The sequence below is a fragment of the Typopeltis vanoorti genome, chromosome 23 (assembly GCF_054136105.1).
Source record: "Typopeltis vanoorti isolate ZY-2024b chromosome 23, IOZ_Tvanoo_1.0, whole genome shotgun sequence".
NCBI classification, from domain to species: domain Eukaryota; kingdom Metazoa; phylum Arthropoda; class Arachnida; order Uropygi; family Thelyphonidae; genus Typopeltis; species Typopeltis vanoorti.
In genome coordinates this window covers 73,254,264-73,276,326 of record NC_143571.1, presented here as the reverse complement: position 1 = coordinate 73,276,326, position 22,063 = coordinate 73,254,264, and the positions used below count along the sequence as shown (strand labels likewise).

Below are 22,063 nucleotides of genomic sequence, written 5' to 3'. Positions count from 1 at the left end.
GAAGAAGGGTCCAAACTTTTAAATGAAGAGAAGTGTGTGTTAATACATGTAACTTACGGAAAAATATAATTAATTATAAATATGTCAAATTTATCCCGAACACCCTGTAATTAACAGAGCAATCAATCTCTATTCAAATCAAGTTCCCTCACAAATGAACTTAACCTTATTCATCACACTTTATCTAATACCTACAATTCTAAAAAAAAATTATTTTCCCTAATCTCACATCCCTCTCAACATACAGATTATATTAATGATATTACTATTCCTTATATATGAAATATATAGGAAAAGTTATTGGAAGAAGCAAAAATGAAGAGTAAAAAACTAAAGATTGTGAGACTGCTGCCTCACAGTATGACAGGACAGAACTGAGAAGGGCTTTGATTGCCAATGAGAAGATCATGTACGAGGAATGGTGTGCGGTTTATAGAAGTGTGGAGTGAATTTGATGAACGAAAGTACTTCACTGGTCTGAAGTGCAAAACCAGGGAAACTAGAGAAATCAGAGGGGGGGGTGGGGGGAATCAAGCAGGTGTCTAGCAACCCCTGGGACAAATGAGTGGGAGGGCAGGACTGACTGTGAGGAAATAGCCACCTCTAGGATAGATAAGGATGAGTGGAGGAATGATTGTGAAGAGATGGGTACAGTTTCCCAAGTTTTGAATCTGAAGGGCTCGTAATGGTATTATGTAAGGATAACTGGAGGCCCAAAGGGGTGTTGAAATGTATGTACACGAATGCTCGAAATATCAGGAATAAAAGAGAGGAGTTTTTTGGCATTGGTCATCCAGACATGGTCAAAAGTTATTGACATCAGTGAAACCTGGTTGTCAGAGAATGATGTAGTTACTGGGATGGAATGTAACAGATATTGTATTTTCGGAAAAGACAGAGGAAATAAAGTAGGGGTATTATTATTAATGATAACTGAAGAGCTTCAACCAACAAAAATAGAAGTTAAGGAAGACTGCAGATCTGAGGGGAAATTCATTTGAGACTGAATGGTGTGAGATAGATGGCAATAGGACAAAATATATTGTTGGTTGTTGTTAATAGACCTAGCAGTCCAGAAGATGTTGATGATAAGCATTGGCAGATTAGCAGAATGAGTGCAGGCCAAGCAATTATCATGGGAGACTTCAACTATGGAGAGATAGAGATAGAAAGGAGGAAAGGGCATATGGCAAAATGGAAATGTAATTTTTATGGTTATTAAGGGATAATTACCTGAAACAGCATGTTATAGAGAGGATCAGGGGTTTGAGTGTTGGATCTGGTAGCAGCATCAGAAGATCTATCTAGTAGCAACTCTATCTCTAACTGGGGATAGTAACCATGCGGTCTTGTTCTGTGAGGGTTGCTCACAACATGTGGAATTTTCAGTCAAGAAAGGATTTACGTGGAACTACAAAGCTGCCGATTGTGACAAACGTACAAGACAACTTGGAGCAGTGTCACGATATAAGAAGCTACATGGAATGAATGTCATTAGTGCATGGGAAGTGGACATGGATTGTTTGAAAGAGACAGAATCAGACTGCATACCCAGGGGCAGGAGGATAAACTGAGTAAGGATTAAGAGGATATTAAGCAGGAGCTGCAAAAAAAGAAAGCATTGTAGAAGGAATATAAGCAAAAAGGTGATCAGCATGCTCATGAGAAATATAAAGCCAAAGCAAGAAGGTTAATAAGTATGGTATGGAAGGCTAAATCAGATTTTAAGGGAAAATTAGCTTAACAGGACAATGTAAATCCAAGAATTTCTTCGCTACGTAGCAAGTAAGAGAAAGAATGATTATGGAAAGATAACTTTACTCAGTGCTGAGGGTAGGAAAGTGATAGAAGCAGAAGAAATAGTTCAGTTACTAAGTGATCACTTTGCAAGGATTTATAATCCAGTTGGTGACACTGCGGTTACTGATGTGACAGACACTGATGTGAGAATTGAGATAGAAGAACTGGAGTTACTCAGTATGTTGAAAAATATCAATATGAATACAGCAGTGGGTCTGTATGGTATGTGCAAGTGAACTGTTTAATTTAATCAACTCTGGCAAGGTTCCAAGGGAGTGGAAAGAAGAAAGATAGTTCCATTACATAAAGGTGGCTCCAAGACAGAAGTAGCAAATTACAGATCAATTAATATCTCTGGAGTGGTAGTTCAGGTATTGGAAAAGTTGGTTAAAAGTAAAATTTAGGAATGGGTAGATAGGAATATGATACTGTATAGGGAGCAGCATGGCTTTTTTTAAAGAGAAGTCCTGCCTCAGTAATTTATTCACATTTTATAATAAGGTTCCAGCAGAATTGGATAAAGGAAATGGCTACACTATGATACTATTGGACTTGACAGAATGAAAAATTGTTACATAAGTTGGAGCAAATAGCATTGGATATGAGGTTGGTGGGATGGATGGGGGGGAGGGGGCTGATAAGACAGACATCACAGAATGGTGTATGGTGGAGTGAAATCAAGGCAAATGAGGGCGACTAGTGGAGTGCCCCAGGGCTCTGTACTAGGACCATTACTCTATAATATGTACATTAATGAAACAGCAGAAGATTAGGGAGAAGATATTCAGTTTGCTGATACTTCAAAACTGGGAAGGGCAACAGTTAATAAAGATGATATAGATATCTTGCAGGATGACTTAAATAAATTGGAAGTGTGAGCAAAGGACAACAGTTGTCAATTTAATGTCTTAAAATGTAAGGTAATGCACTTTGCAATGAAAGGGTTACATACTTATATCATACTGATGGTATTAGATTACAGGAAATTGATGAGGCTAGGAATCTGAGGATGATGGTGGACAGATTTGAAATTCAGTGGACATATTGCAAGTGTTGGCAAAATAGCTCAAAAGATTACTTAGATGTTGAAAAACACAATGACAAGTAAAGATAGGGAGGTTATTATCCCTTTTTATAAGACTATGATTTGGCTACATGTTGAATATTGTGCACAGATTTGGTCACCTGCATTTAGTGGAGAGGATTCGGAGATGAGTGACCAAGCTTGTGACAAGTTTGTCGAATGTTCCCTATGAGGATACATTGAAGATGTGCGTGGGTTGCAGAGTTTAGCTGAGGAAGAGAGGGGATAGAATAGAAATTTATAAGTTACTAAAGTTATCTTATAGTAAGATAGTTACTATAAGACTGACACAAAAGAAATTTTTCAATAAATGGGGAGTAAGAGAAAAACAACTGGTCACACCTGGAAGTTGTCTAAGAGTGTATAGACTAGGTTCTTTACTTGGAGAGTGGTGAACGAGTTAAATGGATTGCCAGAGGTGGTTGTAAGCACTCCGACGAATAAGTTTAAGGAGAGGTATGACAATTGTGTTAATGGACAGTGTGGGTCTCCAGCGATTAGTCTTGACTCCATGGCGTACACGTATAAATAATAATAATATATCCAAGGTAGTTCTGATAAAAAAAATTTAAAAAAACTGATGAAATATAACCTTCTTTATTGCCTTCAAACTCAATATCAAGTTGGTTGATCTTATCTCTACTCTCCTAAAGACTATCTTCCTTCTCTCTCAGTTACAAGTACACCTAAACCTCTTTTTACGCGATAGATATGTTCCTAAAAATTACGCGTAAATAGAATTCGTGTAAAAAGAACTACTGACTTCATAGAAAAAGTGAAGATTGGTTCCAAACCTGAAATATAAGCAAAATAATGAAAAAAAACAAACATTAAATTCGTTAGGATCATAAGATTTTTATTTACATTTCATGGAGAACACACATACATATAATGAATTTTAATAACTTTAAAAAAAACATATTCATTTCAGTTGTTTGCTAAGGATCTATAAAAAAAATTATGTTATTCACTATCAGTTTCTGAAAATAAACGCAAAAGCTTTCGTTTTCGTGAGACTATAATATCACTAGAACTACTAGATATGGTATTATCGTCATCGACTTTTGCCTCAACTTGTGGAATTCTTCTTGTCATGTCTTGAACAAAAGTATCACTGGTTGTTTCAGTAGTTTTAGGCATGAACTCAGTTATTAATCGTTGTGTTGATGCTTTAGATAAGTCGCGATATAATTCTCTGTATGAAGACATTAACAACTTAAGCTCACGTGAAAACTTCCCAGCACGTTCTTCATTTGGATCATGTTGGGCAAAATAATTGCCTAAATTACTGGTCAGTTTAAGACCACCTTTAATAATATCAGCAGTAAAAGTAGGATTATCTTGATCATTATCATTAACTTTTTCGCTTTCAGGAGTCTCAGAAACAATCTTCACTAAGAGGTTTATCAATTAACAATTCTTCGATATCTGCCGAATTTCACATGCCAAACTTATTATATTTGGGAATTCTGCAGTATGATTGAAGGGAACAGGAGCATTCTCTTTAACACATGCAGGCCAAATAGCTTTCCAGCATGCATTCATAGTTTCTGGTCTCAATTCAGATAACGATAATCGAACCTGATCACTACAATCCATAATTGAAATTTTTTTTCCACAAATCCATAACTGACAGTGTTTCATCATCATTTAGCTTGTTCAAAACATACTGAAATGTTCGTCTGACATAATGTTTTAAAAGTCGCAATTATACCCTGATCTAGAGGTTGTAGCAATGATGTGGTATTGGGCATCAGAAAAAAAAATTGCACATTTAGATGTTCTATGGCAGGATGACCAGGTGCAAAAGTACTTTAAATTCGAGACCCTTGTCTTTCAAATAGCGTCTAACTTCTGGCACAAAATGTTTGTGGAACCACTCAGTGAAAATATCAGTGTTGGATGGCCAACAAAAAAAGCTTGATCACCCAAGCTTTTTTTGTTGGCCATCCAATGAATTGGCAATGGAAAATCTATGCCTTTCATTGGCCGTGGTCTTAATGATCAATTTATATGCAGTGGTTATAACATCCGTTCGAACAAAATAGGGGTGTTATGCGATCCTTTGCTGCTTTGAACCCACCAACAGTTGTTTGCATTTTTGATACTTAAGTTCTGTTTGGCATTTTTTTCCAGAAAAGGCCGGTTTCATCCATATTCCAAACTTGTTCACGAGTGTAACCTCCATCTTCAATTATTTTAGCAAGTTTTTGTGGAAATGCTTCAGCAGCTGTTTCATCAGCAGAAGCCGTTTCACCTTTAATTTTTATATTATGAAGAGCATGTCTTTTAATAAACTTAGCCAGCCAGCTTGCATGAAATTCATATTTTTTCCTCGATTGAGATGAAGTATCTGGCTGCAGTTTTTTAATCTGTTCATAAAATCTCAATGCTGATTGCTTGATGGAATTTCCATCAACTGGCATTCTTTTTTGCACATTATCTTCTATCCACATCACTAAAGCTTTTTCAGCCATTTCTAGAACATCTCTTGTGTATGATGATAATTTCACAGTCGATTTTCTACCAGAACATACCGCTTTTCTAATAGCCTCTTCATTTTTCTTTATAGATCTAACAGTTGATTCACAGACTCCAAAATGCTTACCCACAGCCATCACACCTTCTCCAGTTTGAAAACGATCTAAAATTTGAATTTTTATATCCAAGGATATAAATGGCTTTCCTTTTTTTTTTTGGTTATCGGCAACATCATGTGAAGGCTGGATTAAAATCTTCGGTTAATGAAATGAAAGTTTGAAAATTACATATAGCTTACCATTTATTATTTCTTGGCAAAATTATTAATTTTATAACACGATTTTTATTTTGATTTCACTTAAAAAATGCAATGCAAAAAATGCGGTAACTGTGTTGTCTACTCAAACATCAAATTCAAACTGCCAAGAACTGCTTTTTTATGCACAGTCAGTTATGTAATTCGGGGAATTCCCAATAAATGAAACTGGTACAAATTTAGAATTTTCTTAATTGAAACGAGAATGCAATTCTAGAAAATTCTCAGAATTTTCTTGAATTACAGATTTTTTCTCAACTTATGAATAAAAATCACATTAAAAAAAAAATTATTTTTGATATCCCAATTTGCGTAAAAAAAAAAATTCGCATAAAAACAGGTTTAGGTGTATATTAGAATTTTTTTTTTTTTTTATGGTTCTTCCCCCTGAAAGTTTTTTCTTTTGTAAATCTATAAGTACATTAGTACAGTGGATGGGGTAGGGATCTTTTATTTTTATCAATTTTATATATATATATATTTTTTTATTATTATTTTTTTTATATGTCTAGAAACCCTGCTCCTTTTTCAATCCATTTCAGGTCTCCAATAAGCAAAGTGGTCTTTACATGGGCAATGAAATTCATCTCCCACCTAAAGATACAAGTTTCCATGCCCGCAGCAGGATTTGAACTTGCAGCCTGTTGGTTGGAAAGTGGATATGCTAACTACTTAGCTAACCAAGAATTCTTTTTTGTACAATTTGTCATCATCTTCCTATCTTGTATTAGGCCTTGGGGCCAATTACGGTCTCATTCCATCTTTTATATTGTCTTCCAACTGATATCTTCCCCGCAGGTTTGTATTCAAGGATTTGTTTGGTGATTCTACTATTGTCCATTCTTCCAATGTGCTGTTGCCATCTATAGTTGTGGATATATTCTATTATTGGTTGTTCATTCATTTCTTCCATGATTTCTTTTTCTTTTATGATCTAACAAGGTGTATCCCTGTGGTTCTCCTCATAAATCTCATTTCTGCTGCAGTAATTCTTCTCTCATCTCCTTTTTTGATTGTCCATGCCTCACTTCCATAAGTCAGCACTGGTCTTGCTAATGTTTTATAATCATTAATTTATAATCTAATCCAAGTATTTTTTTGTAACTTGATTTGTAATATGTAAAGCTCTATTGAAATTTGTAATATTCATTTCTATGTCTTTTTCTCTGTGGGTTAGGTGATATCCAAGGTATTTGAAAGAGTTGACTTGTTCAATGATTGTATTGTCTAAACAGATTTTACTTCTTATTGGTTCTCTTCCCTTAGGGAAGAGAACCAGTTATTGATATCACCCTTCTTGTGTATAGGAATAACTATTGCCTTTTGCAATCTTTTGGTGGTGGTTCACCATTCCATATTTTTATTTTAGTTTAAGAAAATTAATTTTGAGGTTTGGGCCTGCATATTTGATTAATTCAGTATTTAACCCATCTTCACCTGGTGTTTTATGGTTTATACAACTTGTTAGAGTAGTTTCTAACTCTTCTATTGATATAGGATCCAAGAGTATCTCATTATTAAAGTTTATTGTTTCAAAATTACAATTGTTGTTTCAAAGTTACAATTTGTCATATTATGGTCAAACATAATATATGTGCCACCACCATTATGATCAGCCAAGTATAGAAGACCATGACAAACACGCTACAAAGAATTAAATTTAAAAAAATAAAAATAAAAATTTTTAAATAAAAAATAAAAAAGACTGCATTGCTGTAGTTAATACACAAGTTTTTTAAAAGTTTATTTAAAAAAAAAAAAATATATATATATATATAACCCAACAATGATGCTAGTTGTTGCTGTCACGTTCTGCAACACGACACACACCATATCCCAGGTCCACGGTTGTTAAGAATTTTGTTGTCTTCTGTTGCTACGGCACTATAACATCATTCCAGCTGTCCACACAGACACAGTGTGCAGAACTTTTGAAATTAACCCCCTTGTCATATTAACTCTATATGTTTCTATGTGCATTAACTGATTATGGACAAAAAAAAAGTGAAGTGCAAAAAATGAATAACATGAATGGTGTGTATTTTCCAAGAATGGTACTGTGACATGCCATATGTATTGGAGATATTGAAGATATCTATGTGAAAAGGTTGAATAATAGAAGTGAGTGAGTATGGGTATGCAGAAGTGTGACATGTTTATGGTCTATTATGCTTCTTTGAATATTTTGAAGGTGTGTTAATGAACAAAAAGGAGAATGAGACAACGAGTTTAGGTGCAGAAGCAAGAGAGACCATTGGCAAGTGGTGGGATGAATGGCGGTGACAAAGAGTGCAACTGATGACAAGAGCAAATGGCAGTGAAAAAGTGATTCAAGACATGAAAGCAGTTGGCAAAGATCAGGCAAGAAATGACGAATATGTGGAAAGCAGAGTTGGTGAAGATGAGGCTGTATGTGAAGTGAAATGAGAATTATAGATAAGATGCATGGAAGGGTAAGGAAGAACAGAAAGAAAGAGGTATTCCAAGATGCCAAATGATTCCAGACCAGCCATGTATGGAGATTCAATCATTACAGGTATGGTGATTGAGAAGAAGCAAAAGAGTTGGTAAGAACAAATAATCTAGTTGGGAACAAGAAAAATGGTTAGAATGGATATCGACTGGTGAGGAGAGCAAAAGATAACATGGTAAGAAAGGTAGGTCAGTGTAATGCCTAAGTATGACAGTGGTGAGTTGACACAAGTGAATATCTCAAATGCCAGCAGAGATGTGAGAAGAAAAGAGTACATTCTATGAACATGTGGGATAAATCTGAGAGATGGATAGAACTGTACAAGAGGGACAGATTGCATTTAAACGGTTTTGATCTGAGTCATCAGGAGTGACTATTGCTAAAAGGGAGAGAAATAACTGTAGTAAATAAATCAGAGGAAATAAGATATGATACAAAAAAAAAAAAAAAAAAGCGAGAAATCAGAGAAAAGCTTGTGAATGGAGAAGCAAGTAGTGAATTATGGTAGTGAGAGTAGGAACCAGACCAATATTTAGAAAAGAGCAGTTCAGATGATTAATGACACCTGTCTTACAGACTCTTCAGTCACTCTCTCAAAGAAGATTAGATTCTTTATTGTCTCTCTTCTGGATGTTCCCATAGCCAGTGTTCAGGACTATCCATTGTGCTTCCCATTTCTGCAAGTTCTACAGGAACTGGGGCAATGGCTGTTCAGCATCCCTATGCTGTCAAACCGTACTCACCAGGCCTGCTTTTCCCAGTCACCTTTTGCTCAGTACTATATAGTCAGTGAGTGGCTTTGTCACGGGTGTTTACTGCAGTGAGTTGTGTATTAGGTATTATTAATCAGTAAAGTAGTATTCGTTTTTACATTTCAGTTTTAACACGAAATATAGTTAAACCTGCTCAAAAGAAAAATTTGTCAAATTACGAGGCATTAATAACTATTAATATTAATTCAGTTCTGTGGAACAGCCTCCAACTGTTCAGGAAGAATGTCAACAGATTATGTGCTCATGATCCTTGCCAACACATGGCATTTATTTGCTATAGGTCCTGCTGCCTCTTGTGGGTGTGGGAGTAACATAAAAAAATAAAATAAATAACTTCTAAATTGACTTTACCAACATCTGAGGCTGCAATTCTAATATTAATAATGTGCACCACCTACAGACATCCAAACCTGAGGTGAAATACAACTGGCATCCTCTGCAACATCTCATCTCGACTTCACTCATTACATCCTCTGTGACGCCTTTTGTAAGAAAGGTAGGACTTGTGCATTTGTACAAGTTCTGCAAATCTGCACACAGTAATCCTTATGCATCTGATCAAGCCTTATATAATGGAATCCTAATATCTACACATCAGTGTCCTTCTCCTTGCCATAATTTGCTGTGCTATCCTCACAATTTTAGCAACAATGTGTCACTGAAATTTTAAATCCTTATCCACCATAACTCCAGAGTCCTCATCTTCTCCAACTCTTTGAAGATATCCCCAACTGAATACTCTACATTTGATCTTTGCTCCATGAATTTTAAATGCTACTCTTTGCAACTCCACTCGCTTGCCCATTCACCCAGTCTATTCAAATCTTGCAAAACCACATCTGTTCTACTCATGATTCTCCCCAACTATGCTTTGCATCATCTGCAAACAATTGTATATCACCATTTAAACCTTTGCCAATATCATTCATATATAACAGTTTCAAATAAGAGCACACTACTACTGACTTTCTTCGCTTCTGGGATACTGCTCCCCCATACATAACTTGCTGATACATATCAGGCAACCAATCTGTAACCCAGTGCACTAATCTTTTTTTTTGGGGGGGGGGGGGATGGTATGCTACTGTGTAGCTCAGTGGATGTGGTGTTTGCACACCACTGCACTTGACCGCATGAAAAAGACTTGGTTTCAAATCTAGTCAGCGACTAGAGGAAATTTTTCTAAGCTTTTTTTTTCAACCAGTTCCCAAGTTAGTCGACCTATGACACGGGCAAGAGGGTATTTTCTCCAAGAAACTCAGGTTTCTCATCCTGTAAACTCAAGAAAAGCAACCTAAGAACCCACACTATTTCAGACATTAAAAATATTATGGTAGGATTAGGGACTACGAGATGGCAGCACTTGCTGAGCAGTCTCTTCACTGCGTGCTGCTCAATTAGTGATAGCCTTGGGCCAGCTATCCCTGATTGGCTACCAATGGAGAATGAACTGCCCACTCAGTCTCCAAAAGTTATATAAGGCTAAAGCGGCCTCGCCTACTCCCGATATAGGAATTAAAGGCATTAGCTGATTTTTTTTTTGGAATGCAATGGTATAGTGTACTGGCACCATTATTAAACAATGATGTGCGACATGGATGTTGTACGTTTAAAAATTTGTAATATTCAGTAATTTTTTTACATTTATCTAGTGTTTAAATTTTTACTGTCTACTGTTAAGATATTTGTTGTAACTATTTTTAGAATTTTAAATTACTTTTATGCCAGGCTCTGTCTCTCGAGCAAGCTATGCCTCAAGTTATTTTAATGCTGCAATAAAACTTTTACTTTGTTTGGCTTGCAACTATGTAGTATGTTCATTCCAGTTGTTTCTAATTACACTAAATACTCTAATTACTCAATTTTTCACTAAACATAGTATACATTGATTGTTTTTGTGCTGTCTTTTTGTGCTACAATACAAATTTACTTTGTTTTGCTTGCACTTGTGTAGTATGGTCCAATACATACTGGATATGAAAAAAAAGAGAAAGAAAGCACTGAATAAATTCTCCTGTCCTGCCTGAAGGTCAAGTACAACAAAAGTCAATTTGTCTCTTCCTCTCATGAGTGTTAAGTACATCAGTTATATCTGACTTTCATAGATGATGTGTTCATCTAAGAAAAAGTATCATAGTTATTATTTCATGACACCTCCAAGGAGTCCAAAGACTCATCGAGGGAGGGCACCTACTCTACAATTCAACATCTCCATCATCTATACCAACTCCATCTACTGTTCATCACTACTACCACCACCACTAGTATTTTTTGTCTATATATTGTGTGTGTCCTAAAGGCTGATTTTTTGAAGTTGCCTATTTTGGCAAAAGTAGGTAAAAACAGCTACTATCTTTAAGAAAGAAAATGTCATCACATTATGAAGTAACAATATTATGTAATTTTTTTTTTTAGTTTTCTTTTCATATCCTTTAAATCATCAATTTTTCCTGCTCGCAAAGAATGATTTATCTTTACAAATAAAGTATTGGCACAAATCTACTAATCAAACTCCATCCATTACAATTTAATTATCAGGCCTTTGCAAAATCTAAATATACCCCTGCATATACATCTTCCTTGTCCAATGCACTTGCCACTTATAAGTAAATGGTTAAAAACGCAATCTTCCTTTAGCAAAACCATGCTGTCCATCAAAAAGAATGCTGCTGTTGTAATGCTTTACTCCAGATAAACAAACCAACCTATAATTCAAAGCTTTAGCCTATCACCTCCCTTATGAAATGGATCAAATTTTGTCTCCTTTCCACTTCTTTAGAACTTACCCCAACGTAAGACTCATGTTAAAAAGATATGTCAATACTATTTTTAATCCCTGAAACATTCCCTCAAAACATGATACACTGCTTGGAAAGAAGTCAACATTTCTCCAGTGCAACTGTGTGTGTGTGGGTGAAATGGCTGCGAGAAGAGAACTGATGGAGTTTGAAAGAGGCATTGTAATAGGATGCCATGTTGCAGGCCTATCTGTTCTGCAAATTGTTGAAAAATTGGGCCACCCCAAGTCAACAATCAGTGATACCATAATGAGATGGAAGTGCAGAGAGTCCACTGCAAGTAGCACTTGCAGTGGGCAATCCACCACAAGCAATAAATATGACTGTAGGTTGCCATGAAGAATAACATGTAAAAAAACTTGGAACTCCACATGTTTTTACATGTGGAGTTCCAAACATTGACTGGAACATGAATCTGCACAAAAACACTCAGAACTGAGGCTCACAACATGGGTTTCCATGGTAGGACCACAATATACAAGCCTTACTTGAACCAGCATGCAGTGTCGTCATCAGTGGTGCAAAAATAGTTATGGTAGCAGAATAATCATTGCAAATGACGTAGTGGAATCATTTAATGAACACTTCATCAGTGTATATCATAGTAGTGTGACTGATGCTTGCAACATGTAGACAGGAGGCAACAATTAGGAGAATTAAAGGTGAAAGAATCAGAGGTATATCAAGTGTTACTTGGGTTAGATATTAATAAGGCTGTGGAAATGGATGACAAATCACCACGTATTTTTAAAGAACATGAAAAAGAATTAACCATGTCACTGACTTTGTTATTTAATGAGTCTTGCAGTGGAGAAAGTTCCTAAGGAGTGGAAAGAAAGCAAAATAATACCTCTAATAGTGTGGTTTGAGAGCAGAAGTTTCCAATTACAGACCTCTGTATATTTGCAGCTCGAGTTTTATGAGAAGGTGCTAGAGAACTGGCAAGTGCTTTTGACCACATTGTTTAAGTCTTGGTTCTGGGTTAGTCTCAATTGGGTGGAAAGATGAGAAAATAGTTCTATTGCATAAAGGAGACTGCAAAAGTGATGTAGTAAATTACCGACCAATCAGCACATCAGGAGTCAGTCAAGGTATTGGAGAAGTTGATCAAGAGAAAAGTCCAAGAATAGATAAGCAGAAATCTGATACTATATGGGCGAAGGCAACATGGTTTGGTGAAGGATAGGTCATGTCTCAATAACTTGCTCATGTTTTATAATACAGTAACAGCTAAGCTGGATAAAGGTACTGGGTTTACAGTGATACTGCTGGACTTTGCAAAGGCTTTTGACAGAATAACTGCAGCACATCAGGTTGGATATATAAAGTTGGTGAAGTGGATAAGAGGGTGGTTGATGAAGAGAATATCAGACAGTAGTTTTATTCAGGAGTAGAGTCCAGTAGAAATCCTATGACTAGTGGTGTACCGCAGGACTCTGTTTTGGGCGACTACTATTTAATTTGTACATGAATAATATAGGACATGATCCAAGAGAACTATTCAGTTATTTGCTGATGATGCAAAACTGGTAGAGCAATAGTCAATAAAGATGATGTTAAAATTTTGCAAAATGATTTAAATAGACTGGCAGTATGGACAAAGGAGAACAGATGTGAGTTAGTTTACTGTGGCATGGGGGGGGTGAAAAGATTACCAGCTGTGTAGATGAACCTGTATTCCAGGAAATAGATGCAGCCAGGGATTTTGGGAAGTTAGTGGAGAGGAAGTTAAAGTTTAGAGGACTTATTGCAAAAGTGCTAAAGCAGCTCATCAGATTACTTGATTACTGAAGAATATCCTGATGAGCAGAGACAAACAGGCTATTATACCTCTTCATAGAGCCTTGGTAAGAGCCTCATCTTGACTACTGTGCACAGATCTGGTCATTTGGATTTCTTGGGGATGGGGAGGAGAAGATCCAGAAGCAAGTGACCAAGATGGTGGCAGGTCTATGGAATGAACCTTACGAGAACATGTTGAAGATTTGTGAGTTACAGAAATTGGTTGAGAGGCAGAAAATGGGTTATATGATTGAGACATACAAATTACTAAAGAGTTTTACAAGATTAATACTGAAAAATTTTTCTAAACAGGTCTGGTGGTGTGAGAACTAGGGGCCACCCTTGGAAATTGAGGCAAGAGTGTAGTTAGCAGGGGTGTGAGAACTAGGATTTTTTTACTTGAAGAGTGGGGAAGGAGTGGAATAGGTTGCCAGAGTCTGTTGTAAGTGCCTTGACTATGAATGAATTCAAAGTATAACAGATACCATGCAATTGTTGGATAGTGCTTGGTATGATATTTAGGGCATCCCTAATGAGTATAAGAACTTCATGGAGTTGTCCATATAATAATAATTATAATACTTAGTGAGGTTATGAAGTTCTTCATAGGTAGGGTAACCATATGTCCCTGTCTGGCCGGGACTGTCCTGATTTATGCCCATTATCCCGGGGTCCTGTCCATTTTTTTATTTTTTAATGCTATTTTTTTTCCCAACATTTTCATGGTACAAAGTAATTAACATTTCCATTTTAAAGATAGCATGCATAGTGCTCACTGATAAAACAATGTGCACTTGAACATGACGGCTAGGGAAAGCTAATTCCTTTAGATAACAATGGTCAGAGAATACTTGAAGCTGCTGCCTTGCAAGCCACTTGGTGCACCAGCCAGTTGCTATCTCTTACAAATAATAAAATCATATTGAAAAAAAAGAAAAAATACATTCTTCAGAAAAATACTAGTGACATGGTTTTAGAGATAGATATGCCCAATAAACTGATAAAAGTACAAGAATATTTACCAAGACTAATTCTGCTATGTTTAGATAATCAATATAATGAAGTTTATTTTGATTTAATGTACATAGACATATGTTATTTTTCTTTTCTTTAGAAAAATATTATTTTTGAAAATAGTTTAATAAAACTAATTAGGTCTAACATGTTGGTCAATAAATCAAGATTTCAAAATATTATATCATTTTAAGTATTTTTAGCCTCTCCCAACTTCCCTGGAAGGCAAACACAGACTGAGTGTGAAAGGTAGGATACTACAGCCTTGACTGGCATCCTCTTCAGGTGTGGTGGTGGAATCTTGCTAAAGGTCTAAATATGATAGTCTCCCAGATTTCAGCCAAATGTTTATTAATGAATTTTTAATATAAAAGATATTTGTTAAGATTTGGAGAATATTTACAATATTCTCCAAAATCAGCACTATTGTCCAAAATTTGGAGAATAGTGCTGTGGCAGATTTCAAAAATAATCTCTCAGATTTTTTTGTTATCTGCTTCTGTGTAAAAAGGAGTTCCTTCCCCTCTCCCTCAAATGGATCCAGCAATCTCTACAGATGACATGGTCTGCAAAACCAAAAACCAGATAATGGACATAATTTCTATGTTCCCTCAGATGGGTTTTTACTGTTTATTCAGTTTATCTAAAATAAGTTAGTTTACAGAAGTAAGGGATACTGTAAACAACGAGACGATCAAAATCAGTATTTTTCACTTCAAAAATACTGTGGGCCATTATGATAGCCCACAGTAATAAATGCATTTTACATTGCAATCTGGTACACACACACAATAAATTGACACAAAAGTTACACAAAACAGTATTTGCCCTTACTACATACAGGAAATTAACAAAATGTAACAAAGTTAATATCAAATATGATTTTATTAACATTTAAATACAACAAAGAAAAAGAAGAAAAAAAAACTTAAATACAAAAAGAGATTTTTGCATACTTGAAAAAAGTCTCACTGAATAATGTCCTTTCTGAAAAACACATAATTTGTAACCAACATTTGTCTAATTAAATGGAATTTTAAAAAAAATATATTTATGAAAATAGCACAAGATGTCTAGTGAAGGCAAATTCAACTCCCACCACCACCACCTATTTGGCAAGTTAGCGAATGCAAACATTTTCATAAGCATGGCATCCATTTGTTTTACAGGTTGGATTTGAACACCTGTACAAAAACAAATCGAAGTGTATTAAGGCTATGAAATCTGTGAGATCCACTCTGATATTTTCTATTTCATACAGGTAGGTTATCTGTAAACATGAAAGGATACAGATCCATTGGGTAGTCAGGTGACAAGCGTGTCAAGGAAATGCAGAGAGTTACTGTTTTCCTCTTCAATGGTGAAACAGCACCCATAAAGTACAAACTAGGGCAACTCGTGGCCCTAGTTTGTACTTTATGGGTGCACCTTTTTGACAACTCGTATAGCAGAGTATATAAGTTTTTTTCGCTATACCCTTAATATTATACTTTGGTCTAGCTACTCACTGATGAGATCTCAATAAAGATTGAAACCAATCTGGGTAGTGACCCCCACCGTAATGTATAACATCATACATCTCCTAGGAGATGGGTTTTACATTATGGAAAATACTAAGAATAGCAATCAGAACTTTCTCCACCTTTGCAACGAGTTGCCCTAGTTTGTACTAGGTACTTGAACTACGTGCTTTAGCTTACGCTAGTAGTCGCCAATACGTTTATAGTTACTATATTCGGCATGAAACTCTTTGATTCCGATCTTTGAGTTTCTTATTCGGTTTTAAAACAATGTGGGATTTAATATCCCCTTAATTTAAATAATGTTTTACATTGCCAAAATGATACCTATTGGCTCTTTACTTTAAATAATTGAATACGGCTTTTTATTATTATTAATCTGACCTCCATGGAGTCAGAGACTCAGTGTGGGAAACACATGCTACTGCACACAATGATCATCCAACCGTGCTTTAAACTCATTCAATGTGTTTACATTCACAACACACTCATGGTAATGCATTCCACCAACCACACTCCTCCATGGAAAGAACCTTCTCCCATTCTATGAAAAAAAAAATTTGCCTCTAGTGAGAAGTGAACTCACGAACCCCGGTTCTTATTCAGTGATCTAACCACTGAGTTATAGTAGTAAAATATTTATTATTATAAATATTTTAACAGCCTGGTTGGCCAAGTGGTTAGCATATCCTCTCTCCAGCCAAAAGGCTGCAGGTTCGAATCCAAGAGTGGACATGGATGCTTGTTTGTGAAAATACTAACTGTGGTGGTGGTAGTCGGCATTAGATGGCGTTGGTGTAGATGGTGAAGGTAGTTGCGGCTGGTGGAGTGACGGAGATCTGTAGAGTAGGTGGCCTCCGTCGATGAGTTTTTGGACTCCTTGGAGGTGTTATGTAATAATAATTGTCAAAATTAGTATATGATATGATAATTATTATGATATTATGATCTTCTTCTTCTGCAGCTTCTCCCACTGAAGTGGGGTCACTGTTTATAATGAGTCTCCTCCACACCTTCCTGTCTTGGGCTGTCACCACATCCAAGTTCTTCATCCTCAAGTCCTCTTCTACCAGCTCCTTCCATCTCTTCTTTGGCCACCCACGCTTCCACCTTCCTTGTACATCCATCTGCATGACCCTTCTTCCCACATATTCGTCCTCTCTCCTCATCACATGACCAAACCATCTCAACCTTGCCTCCTGTATTTTCGCTCCTAAGTTCGTAACTTTCACTGTTCCCCTGACATAGTCATTTCTCAGACAATCCTTTCTGGTCACACTGCACATCCACCTAAGCATTCTCATCTCTGCTACTTCCATCCTGCTGATGTTATTTTTCCTCAGGGTCACAGTTTCTATAGCATATGTCATAGCTGGCCTCACTACTGTCCTATAGATTTTGCCTTTCAGATTGATCGGCACCCTCTTATCGCATAACACTCCAGCCATCTCTCTCTCTCCAGTTCCTCCAACCCGCTTGTATCCTGCATCCCACTTCCTTCTCAGCTCCTCCATCTTCTTCCACTGTTGAACCTAAGCATCTAAAGTCCCTCACCTTCCAGCTCCAGATCTGTCTCCTGGCCGCCGCCCACAGTGCAACACATATACTCTGTCTTACTTCTGCTCAGTCTCATACCTCTCTCTTCCAGTACTTTTCTCCATCTTTCCAGTTTAGTTCCCGCTTCTTCTCTTGAATCTGCACACAGCAAGATGTCATCTGCATACAACATTGTCCAAGGTATCTTCTCTCACCTTCTCTGTTACCACCTCCATCACAATATTAAACAGAAACGGACTTAATGCAGACCCTTGATGCAAGCCAACTGTTACTTGAAAACTTTCTGTCTGTCCCAGACAGGTCCGAACACTTGTCTTCACATTTCTGTACATTTCCCGCAACAACCTGACATATTTCTCCAAAACCTTCTTCTCCCTCAGACACCTCCAGACTTCTTGCCCTGGCACTCTATCGTATGCTTTCTCCAGATCAATAAATGCCAGATGTAGCTCCCGTTGTTTCTCTCGATACTTTTCCATCATCTGCCGTAACCCAAAGATAGCATCTGTTGTTGATCTACCAGGCATGAAGCCAAATTGTTCCTTTGCAATCTCCACCTCCTTCCTCAATCTACCATCAAGAACCCTTTCTAGGATTTTCATTGTGTGGGACATCAACTTTAACTTTATTCCTCTGTAATTTTTACAGTCTTGTGCATCCCCTTTACCCTTGTAGATGGGGACAAGAGTACTCTCCCTCCATTCCTCGGGTATATTTTCCTGTTGGCAAACTTTCATGAACAGGTCCCACAGCAAGTCAATTCCCTCCCCCAGTGCCTTCCATGCCTCCACTGGAATTCTGTCGGGGCCCACCGATTTTCCATTCCTCATCCTCTTCATGGCCTCGTCACTTCCACTCTACTGTTCTGCACCATCCCCTCAGAAGGCTGCCCATCTCCTCTGTGAGTCCTTGCATTTTCCTCATTCAAAAGTCCCTCAAAGTATATTTTCCATCTGTTTCTTATGTCCACATCCCTCCATAATACTCTTTCTTCAGCGTCTTTGATCTGCCTCACATGTAAGATGTCCTTAGCTGCTTTATTTCTACATTTCGTTAGTTGGTAAATTTTTCTCTGTCCTTCCTTTGTTTCTAATTGATCATACAGATCTTGATATGCCATGGCCTTCGCCTGTGCCACAACTCTCTTGGCTTCTTCCTTTCTCTCTCTGTACACCTCTCTGTCCTCTTCCACTCTTGACTCATCCTACTTCTGCTTTGCTTCCTCTTACCTGTCACTGCCACTTGTACATTATTATTCCACCACCAACCCTCCTTCTGCTCTCTAATCTTTCCAGATGTCTCACCAAGCACCTCGATTGCACAGCTCAGGATTACTTTTGAATTATGTTTCCACCAATCTTGTACACTTTCCAGTCCATCCGAAATCCTCTCTAACACTCTCTCCCTAAAACGATTCCTCACACTCTCCTCTTTTAAGCAAAACCACTTAATTGTCTTCATCCCATGGCATCCAGAGGTTCCTATCTTTGATCTTATTTTAAAGTCTGCGCACAGCAGTCAGTGTTGCTGTGCTACTTGATCTGTTGGAATTACTTTACAATTTGTCACAACCTTAAGATGTTTTCTTCTAGTCAAAATGTAGTCAATTTGTGAACTGATGTTACCACTCCTAAATGTTATGAAATGTTCTTTCCTCTTGTAGAAAAACAAGTTCACAACTGCCAGATCAAACACTACTGCAAAATCCACGTCCGTTCAAGTCTCCTCCGACAATCACCATCTCATTTTCTTCAAATTCCCTCATTTCTTCATCTAACACGTTCCAGAACTCATCTTTCTCCTCTGCTGTACAGCCAACTTGCAGAGCATATACACATAATACGACCACCCGCTCTTCTCCAAGACCCAATTTCATTCGCATGATCCTGTCGTTCCTTCTACCCACTTCCAGTACTTCATCCTTCATTCTGCCACACACCACAATTCCTACACCATTTCTTCCCTCGTTATTCGCTCCAGAGTAGAACAACTTATATCCATCTCCCAGTTCCTTTGCCTTTCCCCCCTTCCACCTTGTCTCCTGCACACACAAAATGTCCAACTTCCTCTTCCTCATCATGTCTGCCACCTCTCTTCCCCTTCCAGTCATGCTTCCAACATTCAGTGTTCCCACTCGCAACATCCTCTCCACCTGCTGGGCTCGCTTCTTTAACCGCACCCGTCCTTGATGCAGTAACCCTCGTCCACTTCTTGCAGCTGTAGGGCGATGTGGCTGCGCGTCGCTTAAGGGGTATGCCCTAGCCCTTATATCATTTTCTCTTTGACTCATATCATAGTTTGAGCTGGCATTGAAGTTTTCCGACCGGATGCCCTTCCTGACATCAACCCTCGCATTTATCCGGGCTTGGGACCGGCACCTATTGAGGTTAGCTTGCCTCCTTCAATGGCTGCATAAGACGAAATTATGATAATTAGGATATTATGATAATTATGATATAATTATTATATGATAATTATGATATAATTAACCCTTTCTGACATGAATTTTTTTTTCCAAGTGAAAAATATTTTCTTTCTATTTATTTTGTCTTTAGGTCTAAAAATGCACAAGAGTATGAAGTATTTTGATGAAAAATACATTTCAGGATAGGAATTCTGATCGACTGATTCCATATGGAATCATTATATTCTGGTAGCAAATATTCAACTTCTGAGCCTATAATCCAATATATGCATATTATTCTACTAAGTCATCAAAGCCGATACTGGTAAGATTTATAAATATAATACATACCTGTTATTATATTAAAGAAATGGAACTACAACATACGATACCAATTGGAATCATTCGCCACGTAATATGGGCTATGAAAGCCAAGAGAGTTTAGTGATTCCAATTGGAATCACTAGGGCAGAAAGGGTTAATGATACTTATTATCAAAATTATTATTATTATTACTGAGACCTCCAAAGAGTCAGACTCATCGAGGGAAGCTATAAATCACTCAAACCAGCTGTCATACCTTCCCTTTAGTTCATTCACACTAGATGCACTCATTACCCCTAAAGGCAAACTATTCCACTCACTCACTACTCTGTGAGAGAAAAACCTGGCTCTTACCCTTTTCTTGACTGTGAACAAACTTAAATTCCATGGATGCCCTCGTGTTCTCTCCCCACCTTCCATATAATGGAAAATTTCATCAGACACCATCCTATAATACCCACTCAAAAGTTTATAGAAATCTATCATATCAGCACTTTTTCTCCTGTTAACCGGAGTCTGCAATCCACATACTCGCAATCTGTCCTCGTAATCTAAATCCCATCTTCTGGATATAATCTTTGTAACTCTTCTTTATGCAACAGTGTATGGTATCCTATCAAATGCCATAGAAAAATCCAACATTATCATAGTGTATACCCTTTATTCATTGTTATAAAATGTTATATAACATTATATAAAATTATATATTAAAGAAAAGTGTGGTTAACAAGGGTGTGAGAACTAGATTTTTTGCTTGGAGAGTGGTGAATGAATGGAATGCATTGCCTGACTCAGTTGTGAGTGCTCTGCCTGTGAATAAGTTCAAGAAGAGGTATCATAGATATTGTTTTGATAGTTTGGGATCTCCTGCAATGAGTCTTCTGACTCCATGGAGATACCCATATAATAATAATAACAATAAAATATGAGCAAATTGCTGAAACATGACCTTCCTTCAGTTCCTTGCAGAGTATAGCTTGTTTGTCTACCCATTTCTGTATGCAAGTTCTTACCAACTTCTCTAAAATCTTTACTACCACACAAGAGATATTCATAGGTCGGTAGTTAGACACCACCCTTGTACAATGGAGCTATCCTACATTCCTTCCATTCCTATAGTATCATTCCTGAGCTGAGATTCAAGTTATACAAACATGCGAAAGGCCTAGCCAATTCAGATGAACATTCCTTTAGCAATCGGGCTGATATTCTATTTGCCCCTACTGATAAATTCTTTTCCAGGCTATGCAACAGCTCTTCAACCTCATTTTCATGAACCTCTAACTCTTCATCCAATGTAGCAGTAGCACTGTGCACCACGTTAATACACCATGTTAATTGAACAATCTCATTAGCTTCAGACAGTAGAGTAACATCTGCATTCAATAAAGTTATTCTTTCACATTCATTCTTGCGGCATAACAATAAAATTCTTTTGGATTGCCTTTAAGCTTGCATGGCTTTCATACTCCGATTTAGCTTTCAGAACAATACTCATTACTTTTCTGACCTGAGTTTTATATATTTCATAACTCCTCTCACTGTTATTCTCGTGATATTCTTTCCACATTATCTTCCTGTGGATCTATTGCTTAATAAGGTTGCACATCCAATTATTATTATTTTAAACATACTAAAGTGGCAGATGGAGCCGCACATGCACAATGCTCAAAAATAATTTCAAAATTACTTTGAAAATATGCTATTAGGATATTTTACTTAAATTAATGCTAAATA

At 37.0% G+C, this 22,063-nt stretch overlaps 1 protein-coding gene across 1 annotated transcript in view; it reads right to left on the bottom strand.

Moving 5' to 3' along the window:
• Positions 1 to 22,063, bottom strand: part of LOC150093978 (ubiquitin carboxyl-terminal hydrolase 25-like) — a 551,531-nt gene that overhangs the window by 503,128 nt on the left and 26,340 nt on the right. The gene's annotated exons all lie outside the window — the stretch shown is intronic.